Consider the following 19,091-nt stretch of genomic DNA (forward strand, 5'->3'; position numbering starts at 1 on the left):
TTCGGTTTAAATGGAACATCAAGTGAACTAGTGCACCCGATAAAAATAAGGGAATAGGGTATGGCTTGGGACCTTAACTGAACCGGTTTTGTGGTAAGATTAGTGGATACAAGTTGAATGTAATAGAAAGTTAGTGTTGAGATGTTGCTTGGGGGCAAGCAACGATTAAGTGTGGGAATGTGACGGGTGGTCCATGGGACAACCCTTAATTGATTTAAAGCCGTATTAATCATGTTTTGAATTTGTTTATTTTATGGAATTAGATAACTACGGTATTGTTGGTAAATTGTAGGTTCAAATGAGGTTCCGGGGCTATTATGGTGTATACCGAGGCAAGCGAATGAGCTGAAGACGCGCAAGAGGCAAAAACATGTGAAAAAGAAGAAATGTGGTCGAAGTTCACCGTGGCCCACGGTCCAAACCGTGAGCCACAGTTCAAATGTGAAAAAGACCACAGAGGCCACCGTACCGTGGCCTCTAAAGTCACCGTGAAGACCACCGTGAACCACGGTTCCACCGTGGGCCACGGTCCAGCTTTTTCCAAAATGCACCGTGACCCACGGTGTGAACCGTGGGCCACGGTGCGGGTCGTAACTGCCATTTTCCCTGCATTATTTTAATCGGTTTTTGGTAGTCTTTTCATTATCTTTCATTCTAAACACCTCTTGGACGATTTTGGGAGTGCAAGTACTTTATTTGGGTGATTGTAATCATTGAATTGGATTGGAGATTCATCTACATACGTTGGTTTATGCTATGATGAACCGAATGATGAGTGGCTAGTACCCTTTGTGTTCTCTCCCGAATTGTAAGGTTTCAATTGACTGTTTGTGAATTGTTTATGTTATTTGTGGGATAGTAATTTGATCAATTGATTGTATTGCTATGGTGATTATGAGTTTGCCTTGTAATTGTAGTATAGTATAAATTCGTGTTCTTGACTATCCGTTCTTGGTGCCATAGGCAATCGAGATCTAGTAGAAGAGAATTAGGGTTAGCTATATTATATTGATTATTGAGTGATAACCTTGCGTTTTTTATAATCCAAGTACTTCGTCCTCTTTGATCACTTTCAAACTCACTTTCATGAACTATGTCTATGCAGTTCATCCCAAAAGTAAACATTAACATTATCAATATTGAAAACCTGAAATCGGAAGAGAGCATTATTTCTTATATTGTTTAAAACTCGTTTATTGCTTTAGTTATTTTTGTTAATCAAAACCAAACAACCAACTCTATAAATTTACTTTTGCACTTAGTTTAATATAGTTTAATTATAAAGCTACTTAATAATACATTTTCCACAAACTCCATGTGTTCGATACCCGCAAACTGCTATCTAACTAGTTGTATTCGGTTTATTTTTGAGTGAGTCTTCGACCTCGCATCAAGTATCAAAGCCGAATTACTTGCTCAATATGGCTTCTGAGGGGGACAATATCTATAATTCCTGGCTCGTGTTTGATGAATACTAGGACGAGGAATGGTATGTTTGGGCAACCGGTGATGTTCTTGAAAGTTTAAAAAGAAAACATGAGTGGTCTACAATTTATTAAGGTATTTTTGATAAAATTTTAAGGGATGGTACGGTAGAAAATGGTAGTGATATTGTGGTTAATGGTGATTTGAATTTGTCTTCCATATACATGGTATCTCCCACTATTTTGAAACTTCATATTAATGAGTTAAATAAAGATGCAAATTTTAAGAAATTGCCTACCATAATTATCAACTATTTCCCACATTCGAAGGTCAAAGAAAAATATTTTATGTTTGAGCTTGATATGGTGGGCCCCAAAGTGAATGATGATTACATGAATATAAAAGAATTGCATGAAATGGTAATTACCTGTGATGGGCCCATACACGTAACTCTTAAAGGTGAAGGTGTGGTGATAGTATTTAACATGAATTAGATGGATGGTCCCTTTGACCCAGGTGGCTACGGTTCAAAGACAAAAACTCGAGGGCGAGTTTTTCCAAAGGTGGAGAGAATGATGTGGGGAGATCAAAAGTTTACCAACTAATGACGACATGAGTTATGGAATTACAAGTGTTTATAATTAATATTTTATGTCTTTTGGTTTAATTATTAGAAGCCCAATAATTTCTATTTCTTTTAAATAATTGAGATTTTGTAATGTAAAAAAATAAGGTTTGGAATATATAAAAAAATCATTTCCTCTCTATCACAGTGTGTGTTAGTGTGTGAAGGACCTAATTATCGGTATTCTTTGTGAATCAACGATAGTTGGAAGAATTGATCCTGGTATTCGTGTGAATCAACAGGTTCAATTATTTATCTTATTTACGATCTACGTTTTTTCTGGATGTTCGGGGAAGAATCACACGGGTATTTGCAGAATCAACGTGTTTGACTTCCAAAATTATCGTCACGCTGCGTCACTTGCCCTAATAATATAAGATAGACTATGATCTTCATTTTTGAGTGAACACGTTCTATGACAGAATGGATAATAGTATGCATATTTTCAAGTCCATCATTTGCTTAATAGCATACTACCCCGAGACTGTCAATTTAAGTAGACAAGCAGTTGGTAAGTAGAATGATTAGAATTGACTTCGATTTCTCAAATACCAATCCTAACAACTTCGAGTGGTTGTAGTTAACTCACACAACCTCCCCTTGGTTGATTAGATTAGGTTATAATTACACATTCCATTAACATATGATTTCTTTAACTAGTGTGATAACCTAAGCAATCGTGTTAACAATGTTATTTTAAAATTATCAAAACTAGAGAAATAGATCATAATCTATATCTCATCATTTCTAAGTACAACATAGAGATCCATGTTTTATCTTGAATAAATTACCAAAGTATTCTTTTTACTATTTCTAGTTTCCAAGAACATGAGTAATCATGAATGATTTTTAGTCATCAACTTTGGTGTGTTGGATTAAAGTGATAAAATATTTCTTCATCAATGGATAATTGCAAAATAACCATGCACTTTACCAAACTAAACCACATGTTTCATATAATCATCAAGTAAAACAAAGCTTCTTCATAGATTATAGATGGTAAATGGAGTTTAGCTTATAATGAGCATTGTTATGAACATAACAAGAGATGATGATAACAAACACATGATTAAACAAGAACAATCTAACCAATTGTGGATGAACCTCCCTTGTTAATTATGATAGATTATAATGATGTTGGTGATGATGGTGATGTTGGGTGATGATGATAACTTCCAAGCCTTCAAAACTCCTCACAAGATCTTCAATATGAGTGTTAGTGGGTGTTTTTATAAGTGAAAACCGTATAGAATTCTCTTCAAGGCACATTTGATCAATGCAACATGAGCCACTATTTATAGGTTGTCTGGAAGGTGAAGCACGGCCCTGTGCCTAGGTAGGCACGACCTCGTGTCTACGTGGCCCAGTTGCATGTTGTCAGATCGTACATGATGACTCAACCAAAGGGGTGTGCTTCCTGAGGCACGCCCTCGTGCTTTTAATGACATGTGCTTAAATTGTTTTGTCGTTTTGTTGAAAGTGACCACGGCCCCGTGGCCAGGGGGGCACGACCCCATGCTTTTGTCCTCAGTATTTGTCTTTTCTTGTAGATTGTTGTCTTTTCTTGTGTCCAGAAGCATGAGGGCGTGTTTCTTGAGGCATGGGGGTGTATTTCTTGCTTTTCCTGTGTTTTCTTCCGTTTTTCTTCGTCTTTTCGCTTATTTCTTCGTTTGAGGCTTGGATTTGCTTAAAATTGCATTTAATTATGATAAGTAGCCTTTTACGCTATGTTATTTGATAGAAGTTGCAGTTTTTAGAGTTTATCTGATGCTTAAAAGATGTATAATTTTATACACATCAGCATGCAACTGAAAAGCTTCCATGTCTCCCATACAGTGTGGACAAGCCATGTGACCATGCGTGCTCCAACCAGATAGCATTACATATGCGGGGAAGTCACTGACCGTCCATAGAAGGATAGCTTTGATAGTGAAATTTTCTTTACGATAAGCGTCCTAAACTTCAATACCTTCCTCATACAATTCTTTTAACTCATCTATCAGCGGCCTTAGAAACACATCTAAGTTTTGACTCGGGCACTTTCGCCCAGGAATAACCAAACACAGTTTAACAAATGAGTCTTTCATACACATCCATGGAGGTAAGTTATAGATTGTAAGAAAGACAGGCCATAATGAGTAAGGGCTTGAGTTGGTGTTATTTGGGTTAAAGCCATCGGTACATAACCCGAGACGAACATTACGGATCTCATTCGCAAAGTCTGAATTCTTCGAGTCAAAATGATTCCAAGCCTTACTATCACTTGGATGTGCCATGACACCATCCTTTTTTTATGATCATGGTGCCAAGTCATATCTTTTGCCGTCTTCATAGTCATATACAACTTCTTAAGTCTAGGACCAATCGGCATATATGTCATCACCAGATAAGGTACCTTGTTTTGCCCAGTCTTGTAACGAGATTCCCCACACCATTTACATTGTGTGGATGTCGCGTCTTGCTTATAGAATAGCATGCAGTGATTTTTGCAAACATGAATCCTTTCTTTGGGAATACAAAGCTTTTCTAAACTAATATTTGTATCATAAAATTTTTTGGGTAGTTTATTCCCTTCGGGCAACAATGCTTTAACCATGGAAATGTTGTGGTTGTAAGATGTAGTAGATACATTGTAAAGTGATTTTCAATTCATAAAACTTGTGATGGATTGTAACTTTGAACAATCTGCCCCCTCCCATAAAGGCTCATCAGCAGCTTGTAACATGTCATAGAAGCCCTTTGCTTCTGAATTTGGTATGTCCCCTTCAAAAGTATTTAAGTGTGTTGTTGGATCACAACCAGACGAATACATACTATCTATCACCATCTGTCTACAACCATCATTATTATCACTAACAACTTCCCTACTGGTAGACGATTTTCCTACACTGTGGGTTGAAGTTTCACCATGTTTACACCATGTGTAATATAGAGGCATGAAACCCTTTGTAAGCAAGTGTTTCTGAATAGTTTCTCTATCTATGTAGATGCTGTTTTGACATCTTAAACAAGGACATTTGATGTCAAGTACTATCTTATGACGCTTAGTCACCCTTCAATCGACAACATTTTCATTAAAATAAACAAAGTCTAACCACTTGTTCAAGTTGTTATAGAACTCTAAGTTAGAAGATCCGTCACTATTGGTCCTTTTATACATCCATGTTCGATCAGTGAATCACTCCATGACCAATAAAGTTAATGTCAGACCTAAAATTCAAAGTAATTGCAAAATTCTACTTAACAACAAACAGTGAACAAGATTTGTAAAAACAAGCAATCATATTTAGCATAAAAACTAGACATGGTGGTACATTATTACCTGAAGTTTGAACTTTTCCCTTAACAAAATTTCTCAGGTATTACAATCAAATTTGCAAGAACTTTGGTAGCCTGCAAAAATAAACTTACACTTATCACTATATATATATATATATATATATATATATATATATATATATATATATATATGTATATTAGAATTTTACTACAAAGCGCGTGTAATTAATAAGTGTAAATACTAAATCTATACGCAAATCAAAGTTTTCATTGGAGAATTATATGGATACAAGAAACCGTAGTGGTTGACAAAATAGTTACTGTTGGCACAAAATAATAATTCTGTTTGTTTATGTATGCCAGGTGCCCGTTCATCCGTTTTGGGAAAGTTTTATATCAGAACGTTAAATAGTATAAGCGCGTCTAAATAGGCATGTTCGGATTTTTGTAATCGTATTTTTGTAAAACATACAAAAGAAAAACCAAAAAAAGTAATAAAGTTGATCAAAAAGTGGGTGAATACGAGGGATTAAAGTTGTAAGTATTTCTTAAATAAACAAAATTAAGTAAAGTTGGGGCACCAACTAGTAATTAATTTTATATAAATCAAATGAACGGAGTAAGAAATATGTAAAAGACAATTTTACCCTTACTTAAATATGTACCTTATGTGTTGTTAAAATTTACTATCTTAATTTGCCCATTACTTATTTTTTGTGTGTGCCTCTCTCTCTCTCTCTCTCTCTCTCTCTCTCTCTATATATATATATATATATATATATATATATATATATATATATATATATATATATATATATATATATATATATACAATCTAGCATGGTTTTATACGACTGATATTTTGTATAAAGCGTAAACCAAGCATTTTCCTCAGGTTTGAAGTTTTTTGAAACCGACTGACCGAAAGTATGAAAAAATAATACCGTGAAACCGAACCAATAAACGGTTTGGGAGGTTTAAAGGTTTTAAAACAAACCGCAAACTAGGGATGAGCAAAATTGGTACCGCTACCGATTGGTACCGGTACCGATTTGGTACCTTTGGTACCGAATCGGTACCAAAGTTTTAAGTTTCGGGATCGGTACGGTATGGGTACTGGTACGGTACGGTACTGGTATTTCTCGATTTTATACCTTCGGTACCGGTACCGGTACGTACCGACACCCAACCGAATATTTCGGTACCGGTACGGTACCAAGAATTTCTAATTTTCGGGATCGGTATTTTCGGTACCGGTACTGGTACTGTGCTCATCCCTACTGCAAACACACCTAGCTACATGAATAAACCTGTAGTCATTGTAAAAAATAATTTGCTTACGATCATAAGTTGCATCTATTCAAGCATAATTAGTCTAATTGATAAATACAACACGCACAAGAAAAATAGTGAATGAGACTAAATTTTTAACTCGGATTACGAGAGGTAATGAAGAGTAAGGCAACGGAAAAAAAACAATGATCAAATAAATAACTGGCTAACTTTGTCATGAAATATAAACTTGAATAAACACTCAATAATGATTAAATAAACAAAAAATTGAAACAAAGAAATAAAACCTGGATGTATTGATTCAATCAATAGCTGCAATATCAATTTAACGGCTATGCATTTTAATTCAAGATGATACGATTGTTTTGTTATGACGCATATATATAAAGTAGAAACTTAATAAATTAATACTTGATTATTTAATAAATTTGTTAAGATAATATTTTTTGCCGATCCCGACTCGAGGATAGGGTGCTAAATTAATAATTCGTTAAAATTATAAGATAATACATTTTTTGATAATTTCTTTAGACACCATATAAAATATAAATTAATAATTCCTTATATATAACATATTACATGAATGATTTATGAAGATTTATTGAAAAATGACTCAATTGTCTTTTTTTTTTGTTGAAATCAATTTCCACTTGAATCTCGTCTCTAATTTTCCTTAGCATGGTAAAAACTTCTGGTGTTGTTTTCTCATAGCTCAACAAGAAATTGTTCAATGTGATTGCCGCTTTAATAGCTTTGTTTCGCGAAGAGGGCTCCATTGTAGAACTTTCATCATCTTCTTCATCGATATCATCTTTATATTTCCAATAACGCTTTCATTATATACAATAATTAAGTGGAAGCTTGAAAGGTGTTTGTAAACTAAGTATTCTACTATAAATTAATAAAATATTAATTAATATATAAATTAATAATTATTAATTTATCAATTAATTAATAACTCTTTTAATTTATTAAATTTTGATGGTCCCAAATATATATTTTATAGAGTTTCTATATATATATATAATCGCGATATTAATACATGCATAATTATGTGGGGACAACAAGGTGATTCAAACACAAATTAACACGCACACACAAATATATAATAATATAGATATGGTTAGTTAATTTAAATTCAAATACACATAATAAATCTTTTTTCTAATTCAAATTATATGTTTAGATAAATCTCTGAAGCTGGCCGCATAATCCTTTGTATATTATATTTAGTTATAGTTATTTGGATATTTTGTATCTAATTCAAAAATTAAAGTGTTTGTGCATTGCATGTTGGTAGTGGTGGAGCCAAAAATATTTTCTTATGGGTTAGAGATTTTTCAGTACTTGATTTTCTTTTTCGGCGTCAAAGATTTCGGGCACAAATGGGTCGGGTTGTTCATTCGGTTAGATAAGAAAATGCAATATCATTATCATCACAAAAATATTTCATTAGCATTCAATAAATACAAAGTCATTCATATTAAATAAAAAGATTTTACATATTCCCTAAGCGTTTTCATGTTATGAAAACGATATCCTCAATTGTGAGTTTGAAAAAGAACTTATTTTTAGTATAATAAATAAAAGCATCATTCATATAATCGTCACTCAGATGATTAGCAAATCCATCTTTACATGCTTATATGAAGAAAAAACATTTCACAAACGATAGACCAACTGATATTGGTTGTTGGCGATGGTTGAAACATTGAGGCGAACAAGCAAAGACAATGGCTGCCTGGTCGATAGAAAAAGGTTGCTGCGATGGCCGATGTTTTTGTTTATTTATTTATTTTATTATTTAGGTATTATGTTAAAGAATGTTAATTCTGTTGAGCTTATTGATCCCATTCTATGATAACTTTGGGCGTTAATAATCAATATACGAGTTATTATTGACCCATATATAATGTTTGTAATAATTTTTATAGTTTTTTAAAAAGCTTTTTATATATTATAAAGAAATTATTGATTACTAAAATTATATAACTAATTTGTTTATACTCAATGGGTTTGAATATATGTTTTTAAAAAATATATTGATTTCGCTCGCCGAAAAAAATGAGTTCGATCGTTAATTAGTTGACTCTATTGATTATATATAATACAAAAAGACCATGTTCAACCAAACCCTGTGAAGATAGTGTGGCTCCGCCACTGCCTGCTGGTGTTTGATATAAATATTTTTAATTTTCAAGTCCTATGTGTTTAATATGGTATCTGAAGACCTTATTTGAAGTTAAGAGAAATTCGAAACAAGTTTGCAAAAATCGTTGTTTACAAAGCTCTATATTATTTTGCTACGAACATGCTACGAATTTTGGAAAATTAGTTTTAAATTAATTTCTTTTTTTTTCACTACTCATTTTGCTATGGATTTCGCTACCAATATCTAGAAATTATGTTTATGATACGTGATATCTTAAGTTTGTTACAGATGTTGCTATCGATTTTATGAAGTCATTTTAGAAATGCTAATTTTCTCAAGTTTGCTATGGATTCCGTTACAAATTTTATATTGCTATGGAATATTCGTAGCAAAATTGTAGCAAAATATTTCCCCAGCTAAACCGTAGTTAAGTCGTAGCAAAAATTGCTATCAATTTTTTCCGTAGCAAAAATTCGTGGCAAATGCCTATTTATGTATATTATACTTGACTATGTGCAACTACTAACATTTATTTTTATCAACTGGTTAGTTTAATATGATTGTTTTAGCTTGTTTACTTAGTAACTTATAAAATATACAAATCACTTAAAGAGTTAAGGTAACTGTATTCTAACAAATATTTAAATAAAAATATATATAATTTAATAATTAGTCATAATCAAACACTCACTTATCAATACTCCAGACCGAAAGAATTATTTTACATGTGTATTCTTTGGGGATGAATCCCTTGTTACTAACTCACTCATACTAGTTTTATCAATAAATTAGCCAACTTTATTGGCACCAATCTATATATTTTCAGAGAGTATGTGTTTTGAAATGTCAGATTTCACTTTTTTGTTTATTAATTTTTTTTATCTCGTTCTAGTTCTCCATATGGAACATGATAATGTAGGTTGTGGTTTATGATGACGGATTCAGGAAATTTTTTTATAGGGGTCGGAAATTTTTTGTATCCGTATATAGTTAACCATCGCTATATAATTTTTTTGTCCGGTTCGACCATCGGGTCAGGTCAAATTGCGTCGGTTATATATATAGAAAAAAATGATAATCAAACAAAGCATTATATAACCAAAAAAAAGTACGAGAAACTTCATTATAAATGCATAATTATTGAACAATGTATCTAGTTTTGTTCTATACAGGCTTTCATTTTTTGAAATTTAACCAAAACATCATCTAGTTTGACATTTATAAGCAGGTATTTTCTTAATGAAATAAATAAAATCATCGTTTAAACTCTCATAACCCATATGATTACGCAAACTGGACTTCACATACTTCATTGCCGAAAAGCAAATATCAACGCATACGGTTGCAATGAGTAATAATGATACGAGAGCTAACTTCAATTAACGAATAAACAATACACCAATGCAAATGAAGTAAGTGAGCAAAATAATGTATAGCCGAAACATTTTTTTAGATTAAAACACTTAATTCATTAAATTTACCTGACTTAATTACTTCCGCCATCATACTCCTTTTTTTTAATTAGCTTAAATATAGATTAAGTTGGGAGTTTGACACTTGTGATTAAAAATTGAGCATAGATTAATTGAGCATTTGAGCTTAAACTTGTATTTAAACTGTTTCCTATTAAACTCAAATTTAGCTGATATATTATTTATATACATTTATATAATTAAAGTTGTAAATATGTAAAAAAAATATTATGGCCGATTTCAAATTTCATAAGGCTGTTCTCGAAATTCCAACAGGGTTGTTCGGGCCGTTCTCGAAATCACACAGGGGTCAGGGTCAAAATTACACAGGGGTCGGTCGAGATTTTAACACATATATACCAGTAAAAATAATTTTTACAAGGGTCAGCCGACCCCCTACTCAAAAGGTGGCTACGCCACTGATGATCATTATTGCCTTATGTTTGATTTATGAAGCTATAATGCGTTTATGATATTTGTCATAACCAATTTGCATAATTTCATTACAAGATATTTTTTTGTATACTTCCAAAACCCTAAACGACATGACCAAATCAAAGTCTTGTAAACCAAAAGGCACGTTATTGAACAATCTGCACTAGGCTAGTATTTGGGTGTGAAGTTTTATTATGGGCCACAAACAATCAGAAATTGATATTTTGCTTGATAAGACATGAAAATAGAAGTTTGAGGCCACACACAAATAGCCATGATGTGCATATATAGATTGTAGCAAGGTATGAATGTCTATAGCAATTAGAAACACACCATCAGCAAAAATGTGTAATTCGATGTTGCTCTTCTTTTTCCTTTGCTTTTACTTTATCTCTTCTACTTCTACTTCTACTTCTACTTCTACTTCTATTTCATCCTCGTCATCTTCTACAAACACCAAACATAAATGCTCTGTTCAACAGACCCTTGCTTTGCTTCTATTTAAACAAAATCTTTCGTCGATCAATGATACCTTGTATGGATATCACTATGGATGTGAATACCGGCTAGGTTCCGGTTATAATCCAAAAATGACTAACTGGAACACAAGTACAGACTGCTGTGATTGGAATGGGGTCACTTGCGACCCCTCCACCGGAGATGTCATCGGTCTTGACCTGAGTTGTGGCATGTTGCAAGGTACTATCCACTCACACACCACTCTATTTCACCTCCCACGTCTTGAGAGACTCAATATCGCTTACAATAATTTTACTGATTCCCAACTTCCACCTGACATAGGTAAGCTTTCTAATAGTCTCACACATCTCAATATCTCCTTATGTGGATTTACGGGCCAAGTTCCCACAAATATTTCACATCTTCATAAATTGGTGACTCTTGATCTCTCTTGGAATTTGAATGGTCTTAATCTTGAACCTCATGTTTTCATCAATCTGCTTCAAAATTTTTCTGTTATCGAAGAACTTTTGCTTGAATTTATAAATATCTTTCCAATTTCACTTAATAATATAAACATCTCTTCTTCTTTAAAATTGCTAAATCTTGCCTCCACTGGATTGCAAGGAAACCTACCTCATAACATATTCAATATTCAGTCTTTGGAAAAACTTTACTTGTCGCGTAACAGTTTCACAGGGCACATCCCTTCAGAGATCACACTTCTACCCAAATTGGTTTCACTTGATCTCTCTAATAATGGGAAGGGGTATGATAATTTGCAGATTCAACCTCATATTTTCAGTATTCTCCTTAAGAATTCCACCTTTTTGAGAGACCTTGTCCTATCTGAAGTTACTATATGTTTTGTATTACCCTCTTATATTAATATCTCTTCTTCTTCTCTTACATCACTTGATCTTAGTTCCACTAGCTTGCAAGGAAAAGTACCCGATAACATCTTACAACTTAAATATTTGGAAGAACTTGACTTGTCTGGGAACTATAATCTCTCCGGTCCACTTCCCAAGGTTAACACAAGCACCAGCACCTCTCTCATGAGGTTAAGACTGATAGCCACAAGCTTATCTGGAGAGATACCCACTTCAATTGGCCATCTTAACTCTTTAACTCACTTAGATCTGTCATTTACAAGCTTATCGGGGGAGATACCCACTTCAATTGGCCATCTTAAATCTTTAGTGTTCTTGGATATCTCAAATTGTGGTTTGAATGGGTCCCTTCCCAAATCCATAGGTAACCTTAGATACCTTGAATCTTTAGATTTATCATCTAACATGATTTCGGGAACATTGCCATCTTCGTTGTCTACCCTTTCTTCTTTAAAATATATCCTTCTCCATAATAACACGTTCCAAGGAAATATGCCACCCGAGTTGTTTTCTCTTCCATCTTTACAAGAATTATACCTTGCCAAAAATCAATTAACCGGCCAGATTGATGTGCTTCATAATAGCCCCACCCTGCAAACATTTCAACGACTTACCAATCTCACTCATCTAGACCTTTCATATAATAAATTTAGAGGTAAATGGGAGTTGGATACATTGCTATCAAGCCTCACAAAGCTTGAAATGCTCTTTCTCTCATACAGTGGTATATCCATCACCACCGATAATGCTAATCATTATGTCAATCCTAAGTTTAGGACCTTAAGTTTGGCCTCTTGTAGTCTAAAGGTGTTTCCTCTGTTCGCTCGAGCCATGACAACTCTCAGTTACTTAGATCTGTCTAGCAATGATATACATGGGCATATTCCTGATTGGTTTGGGGAGATAGGAGGAAATCAGTTGGAACTTTTGAATCTGTCAAATAACTCAATAACGGGTACCATTCCAAATGTATACGACGATTGTGGCCTATTACAAGGGTATATTTTGAACGGAAATCAAATTGGAAGGAAAAGTGCCAACTTCTTTGAACAAATGTCAAAGCTTGAGAATAATTGATCTGGGAAATAACCTCTTGAACGACACCTTTCCTGGCTGGTTAGGAGATCTTCCCTATTTGGAGGTTCTTGTCCTCAAATCAAACAATTTTCATGGTTGCATTGTAACCTCTTCCATGGTTAAATTTCCATTTCCACGTCTGAAAGTTCTCGATTTATCTCAAAATGGGTTTGTAGGCCAACTCCCTATAGAATATTTTCAAAATTTCAAGGCCATTAAGAATGTGGTAAAATTTAACTCCCCTGTATATATGCAAGTAGGTGGCGTATATTACTCTATCACTTGTTCGATGAAAGGAGTGGAACAAAATTTCCCGCGACTTTTTGTTGAGTACACGATTATTGATCTATCAAATAATAAATTTGAAGGAAAGATTCCAAACATCATTGGAAATCTGTACTCTTTGAAAGTGCTCAACTTTTCCCACAATAGCCTAACGGGCCAAATCCCACAGGCTCTTGGAAGTATTTCAGAAATTGAATCATTAGACCTGTCTTGCAACCAACTCATAGGAGAGATTCCACAAAGCCTTATTGACTTAACGTTTCTTGAGTTCTTAAATCTATCTCAAAACCATCTCGTGGGTCTCATACCACAAGGAAAACAGTTCAACACATTTGACGGGAGTTCATTTGGAGGGAATCCAAACCTATGTGGGCTTCCATTGCCAAAAAAGTGCAGCGAGTGTCTGCAGGAACCACAACTTGAAGGTGATGGAGATGGAAACGAAGAGGAGGGTGAATTTACATGGAAAGTGGTGATGATGGGATATGGTTGTGGAACCTTACTTGGATTCGTTTTGGGGTATCTCATGCTAGCTACAGGAAGACCGAAATGGTTCAATGCAATTGTTGATGAAGCAAACCATATGATCTTGAAGAGGCAAAACAAGAGAAGATAGTATAATGGTATTCATTTCACATGTTGTTCAATTTGCTGAAATTATGCAAAACAACTTACCCTTGTTTTATTTGTATAAAAAAGTTCCGGACCTTACAAAAAGTCTTCATTGTTTGAATTATGTTGTATTTTGAGTAATTTTCATCATCATCATCATCATCATCGTACTCAATATATCCCACCAATAACAAAGCTATGGTAGGGTCTGAGGAGGGTAAAATGCAAACAGCCTTACCTCTACCCTTTAAGATTAGAAAAGCTGCTTCCGGTGAGACCCCGGCTCGATAGTAGTTTTGCGTCAAGCCTTGGACATAAGGCACATAACACTCAACCATTGGGACACCGGCCGATTGGTGCATGTACCCTTGTCTTTTGGCTATCAACGCCACCACATGATGCCTGATTAACCTTCCGCCAGTTTTAATGTTAGAGATTTGTAAAATAAAGTCAACATTAGTGCAATATCACTTTTGCCCACCCGAGGGTTCACACATATTTACATTATATGCGCGCACCTAAAAAAGGGCAATAAATTTTGAGTAATTTTTTTATTTTGAAATGTAACATGTCTCAACTATTACACTTTATACTCAAATATCTCTTTGATGTCAAGTAGAAAGTAAAATTAGACCCACATGGTTAAAATTGTATGCGAAACGAAACAAAACGAATAACAATAATAAAACCATCATTAAATCAAATGTTATTTTACAACTTGAAGCAAACTGTGGCTTTATTAGCAATGAGCAGATTATACCAAGTATCAAAAGAATACAGGTACAATTGGACCGTATTGTACCGGGTCATTTTCGGCACCTACTTTCTGAGGTTTTCGGGATTGGTACTTTCGCTTCATCCCTAGGTTATATTACTATGGAACAAGTGAACCCATGAATATAAAGACATTGAAGAATTTGATTAGAGGGGTGTATTGATGGTTGGTTAATTTGTATATAATTAAGTTCGTTTATTTGTTAGTTTTAACTGTTTATAATGGGAACTTCGATACTTCATACATGTTTATTGTATTTCAGGTCATAGACGTTAAAGTACCTAATTTGGACCTGCACGAGAAACAGATGAAGCCCCGGGATGATGTGTGATAGTGTATGATCAAAACTGGAGGATCTGGGTAAAAGTTGGTTTAGCATATCATTTGTTGAAATCAGAGTATCTTATGCTATGTAGAGAAGCAACGCACATCAGGAAGGTTTAAAGTATGGTTTGCTGAATTAGAGTATCATACTCTAAAGTTAGAGTGCCATTTGTTGAGCTAGAGTACCATTTGCTGAGTACCATATGCTGGACCAAATTAAACTACGGGACTCGCTAATTTTAAAACCTATATAAGGATAAAATTAGGGTTTGGAGAAGAACGACTTCCAGGCAGTTTCCAAAGCTACAAGAGGGCGATTATATCATTCCAGATCATACCGAGGCTACATTCATGTTTCATATCATCATAACTGAAGATTCCATGATGTCGATTGTCGAGGCTCGGCTAATCTCTCTGATTCATTCCCGGGATGTAAAGTTTGTATTTTATTCAGTTTTTAATGTAATCAAGAACATACAATTTGTAATTATCATTGATTGATCTATGAGTATTGATATTTAGAATTGTTGTGCATTCAATCGGTTTAGGTTTACGTTGATCATAACGATTCGTTTGACGGTTGCTTTAGTAATTGCTCATAGGGTTGATTTAACTAGATTGAATACAACAAAGCACACAATTGCCCTTAGTTGAGTCACACTGGCAAGGACTGTTTGATAACCAGTGCCATGTGTTAGTGATTGTTGGTGCCTAAGATTTAACTTGTTAATCAGTCTTTAGTCAGTTTGAGATAATTAATCGGTTATGTTGCATGAGAAACTGTTAAATTACATTCTTGAACCCCAGGGATGATTCATATTTGTTAATTTCTTGAATTAGTGATTTTGTTTAATCAACATTAAAACCCAATTAATTGCTTGTGTGATCAGCACTAAAATTCATTACTTAATTCATAATATCATAAATTAGTTACATGATTACACTGACCACATACTCCTTGTGTTCGACACCCTATTTACTCTAGCTTTCTTAGGTGATTAGGAACTTGTTTTAATTGTTTTTGACTAGATAGTGACAGTGTAGCATCAAAATGGCGCCATTACCGGGGAGTTAGTGCACTTAGTGTTTTTCGTGTTATTTGATTTTTGTGTTTATTTTAGTCTTAAGTTTAGTTTTAATTTTTAATTTTTAGTTTAAATTTTATTTTTCCATTTTACACGGGGTGTGTTGTTTGTGCAGGTAACAGGTTTATGCACACTCGCCACTTAGGCAGACAGTCATCGCTTATTTTCGAGCCCGAAATTGAGAGACTAGCTCGGCAGAACTAAGCCTAGAACAGAACATCAGAGATGGAAGGTCAACACCAAAACCAAAACCAAAACCAAAACCAAAACCAAAACCAAAACCAAAACCGGAATCAGAATGAAAACCAGAACCAAGACCCGAACCAACTCCCAGAAAACAATGATTTTAACCCAGACAACAATTACCAACCCAAAAATGACCAACTTCCACCATTAAATTCCAACCAACAAAACAACCCGAATGGCTCAACTCGTTTTTCTAGAAACCGAAACAAAAACCAAGACTTCGATCAGGCCGGACCATTAGCCCCACATAACACCCCTAGACGCTGAGTTCAGATTGATCATAATGACGATCGTCCCAGTATTCATACAGAAGATGAAGAAGAGGGGGATGAGAATGATGGGGGTCAAGGTTTTGAAGGTAATAATGAGGTAAATTGGCGAGTTAGAAAGAATGAAGGGTTTGAGCAATTAACGAAGGAAATATTGATTGGGAAAAGGAGGTGGAAGCACCGGTAAATCAGAGTCAGGGTGATGCGGCTAACAAAATTGGGGAAGAACGGCAATGGGCGAAACAGGTTTAATAGAGCCGAAAGGGTCAAAAGAGTTCGGGGTGTTGAAGTGAATAGAGGAGGTTTTGTGAATCCCGGGGGCGAAGAAGGAATTTGTAGCCAAGTTTAGGGTGTTAACAGTCGGTTCAGATCGGCTATTTCTGACGGAGCATTCCCGATAGTTCCACAGGTGCGAGTGCCGGGATAGTAGACTTTTAAGTCTCGGCCATCTTACATTAATGCCGTGCTATATTTCCACGGGATGGCTTCCGAGGACCCGCATTCTCATTTTTCCGATTTTTCGGCTATTTGCGGGTCATTGGTAACGGTACGTTTGACCAGGACGAGGTTCGGTTGCGGTTATTCCAGTTTTCACTAAAAGATAAAGCAAAACACTGGTTTAACTCGCTACCGATGCACAGTATTGCTAGTTGGGCCGAGATGCAGCAGGTGTTCTTCAACGAATACTACTCACATTTGAAGACAAACGAGGCCCGAATGATAATTCACCACTTTTCACAGTTATCGAGTGAACTGTTTCACGAGGCATTCACCAGATTCAAAAGAGATGATCAGAAAATGCCCACACCACCAGATTGAATTGTGGAATTGGTGAAGTGTTATGTGGACGGGTTGACATACGAGATAGAAAACACTTGAAAGCCTCGTGTAACGGGCAACTGTTGAACCAACCTGAGGAAGATGACTGGCATTTTCTGGAGTTTATGTGTGAAGACTCTAAAGCAGAGGCAGCAGCAGAAATGCGAAGACACTAGCCTTCTTTCAGATCAGTAAAGTCAGTTACGAGTGAATCTGAAAGAATTGCTGAATTGGAACGTGAATTGGCCGGGTACAAAAAGTGTAGAAAGAAAGAGGTTGGTAAAGTTGGTGTAAAACTCCCGGTTGTGAGGAATGTGGTGAGCTCGGGCATAAGTCAGAAAATTGCCCCGAGTTTTATGATGACGAGGATGACGAGCGCGAGGAGGTTAACTATGCTTACGGGGATTCCAAGGGCCAAGGGTTTAATTCAAACATTTATCACACAGGCCTGAGGAATCACCCAAACTTTCGTTACGATAACGCATCAACACAGTTAAACCCGAACTTTCAGGGATCGAGCCAGAATAGATCACAGGGAAATTACCACCAAGGCGGTTATCAGCAGGGTTCATGTGACACTCGTCAATTTCAGGTTAACTCCGTTAACTCAAACTCCGTCAATTCAAACTTAAGATCACTGGATCTATAACGCACATCTCATTACATTTAAAATAAGGTTTTAAATGACGCTTGACAATTACTACATGTGTAGTCTTTCGGGATTGCACCGAAACGCAAACGAGTTGACGCAAACAATTGGTGAATAAACGAAAAACGTCAAAACAATAATTATGTGATAATTATGTGTTAGACTTATGTGTTATGTGATAACATTGTATGAAACGTTAACTCAAGATGCAAACAAGTCAATTTAAGCTAGAAAAGTAATTATTAGAAGTTGAGGGACCTAGATGTAACATGTTATTATAAATAATAATATTAACCTAAACCCTAACACTCCCTCTCTCTCTCTCTACCCGACGGCCAGCCCCCCCCCCTCCCCTCTCTTTGTGATCGGCAGCCACACACACACACATATCACACCCGTTTTGATCTCATTCTTCATAATCGGAGCATCCTACACTCGTTTCTAAGCACCTCTCACGTTTCCCTTGGTTATTTCTGCGTTTTTAAGGTATAATTATGAAACCCTAACTTTTGAATATCATGTATTAAGTGTTTTATGATTGATTATTGCTAGAGGATGACTGATTATGTGTTAGTGATTGATATTGATGATCATATGTGGTTTTAAACGGTGAAAGATCTTTGAATCATTGATTGTTTGTAAACCCTAGAGGGTTACTACTGATTTCTATGATTTATTATGTGTATTGCATGTTATGAGTTATGTCGTATGCTTAGGATGCATGTTAGATGATTGTTTATGCTTGCTGAGTTTTGACAGCAGTGATTGTTAAACTTGAACGATGTGTAACTTGTTGAATATAAGAGCAAAATGAGTTAATTATGAGTCTACAAGGTAGTACTCTGAGTCTAGTTTTCAGAAAGTCCAACCACGTCTAATTTGAAGGTGTTTTGGTTGGTCAAATGATTTAAATGTGA

The 19,091-nt window shown here is 35.1% G+C and overlaps 1 pseudogene; it reads left to right on the top strand.

Annotated features, from left to right (window-relative positions):
* Positions 1-11,025: 11,025 nt before the first annotated feature.
* On the top strand, positions 11,026-14,011 carry LOC143622198 (receptor-like protein 9DC3; annotated as a pseudogene).
* The last annotated feature ends 5,080 nt before the right edge of the window (positions 14,012-19,091 follow it).

This window comes from Bidens hawaiensis, unplaced genomic scaffold (assembly GCF_021521415.1).
Source record: "Bidens hawaiensis isolate Kalapana, Puna unplaced genomic scaffold, B.hawaiensis_p1.1 tig00003058_1, whole genome shotgun sequence".
Classification (NCBI taxonomy): domain Eukaryota; kingdom Viridiplantae; phylum Streptophyta; class Magnoliopsida; order Asterales; family Asteraceae; genus Bidens; species Bidens hawaiensis.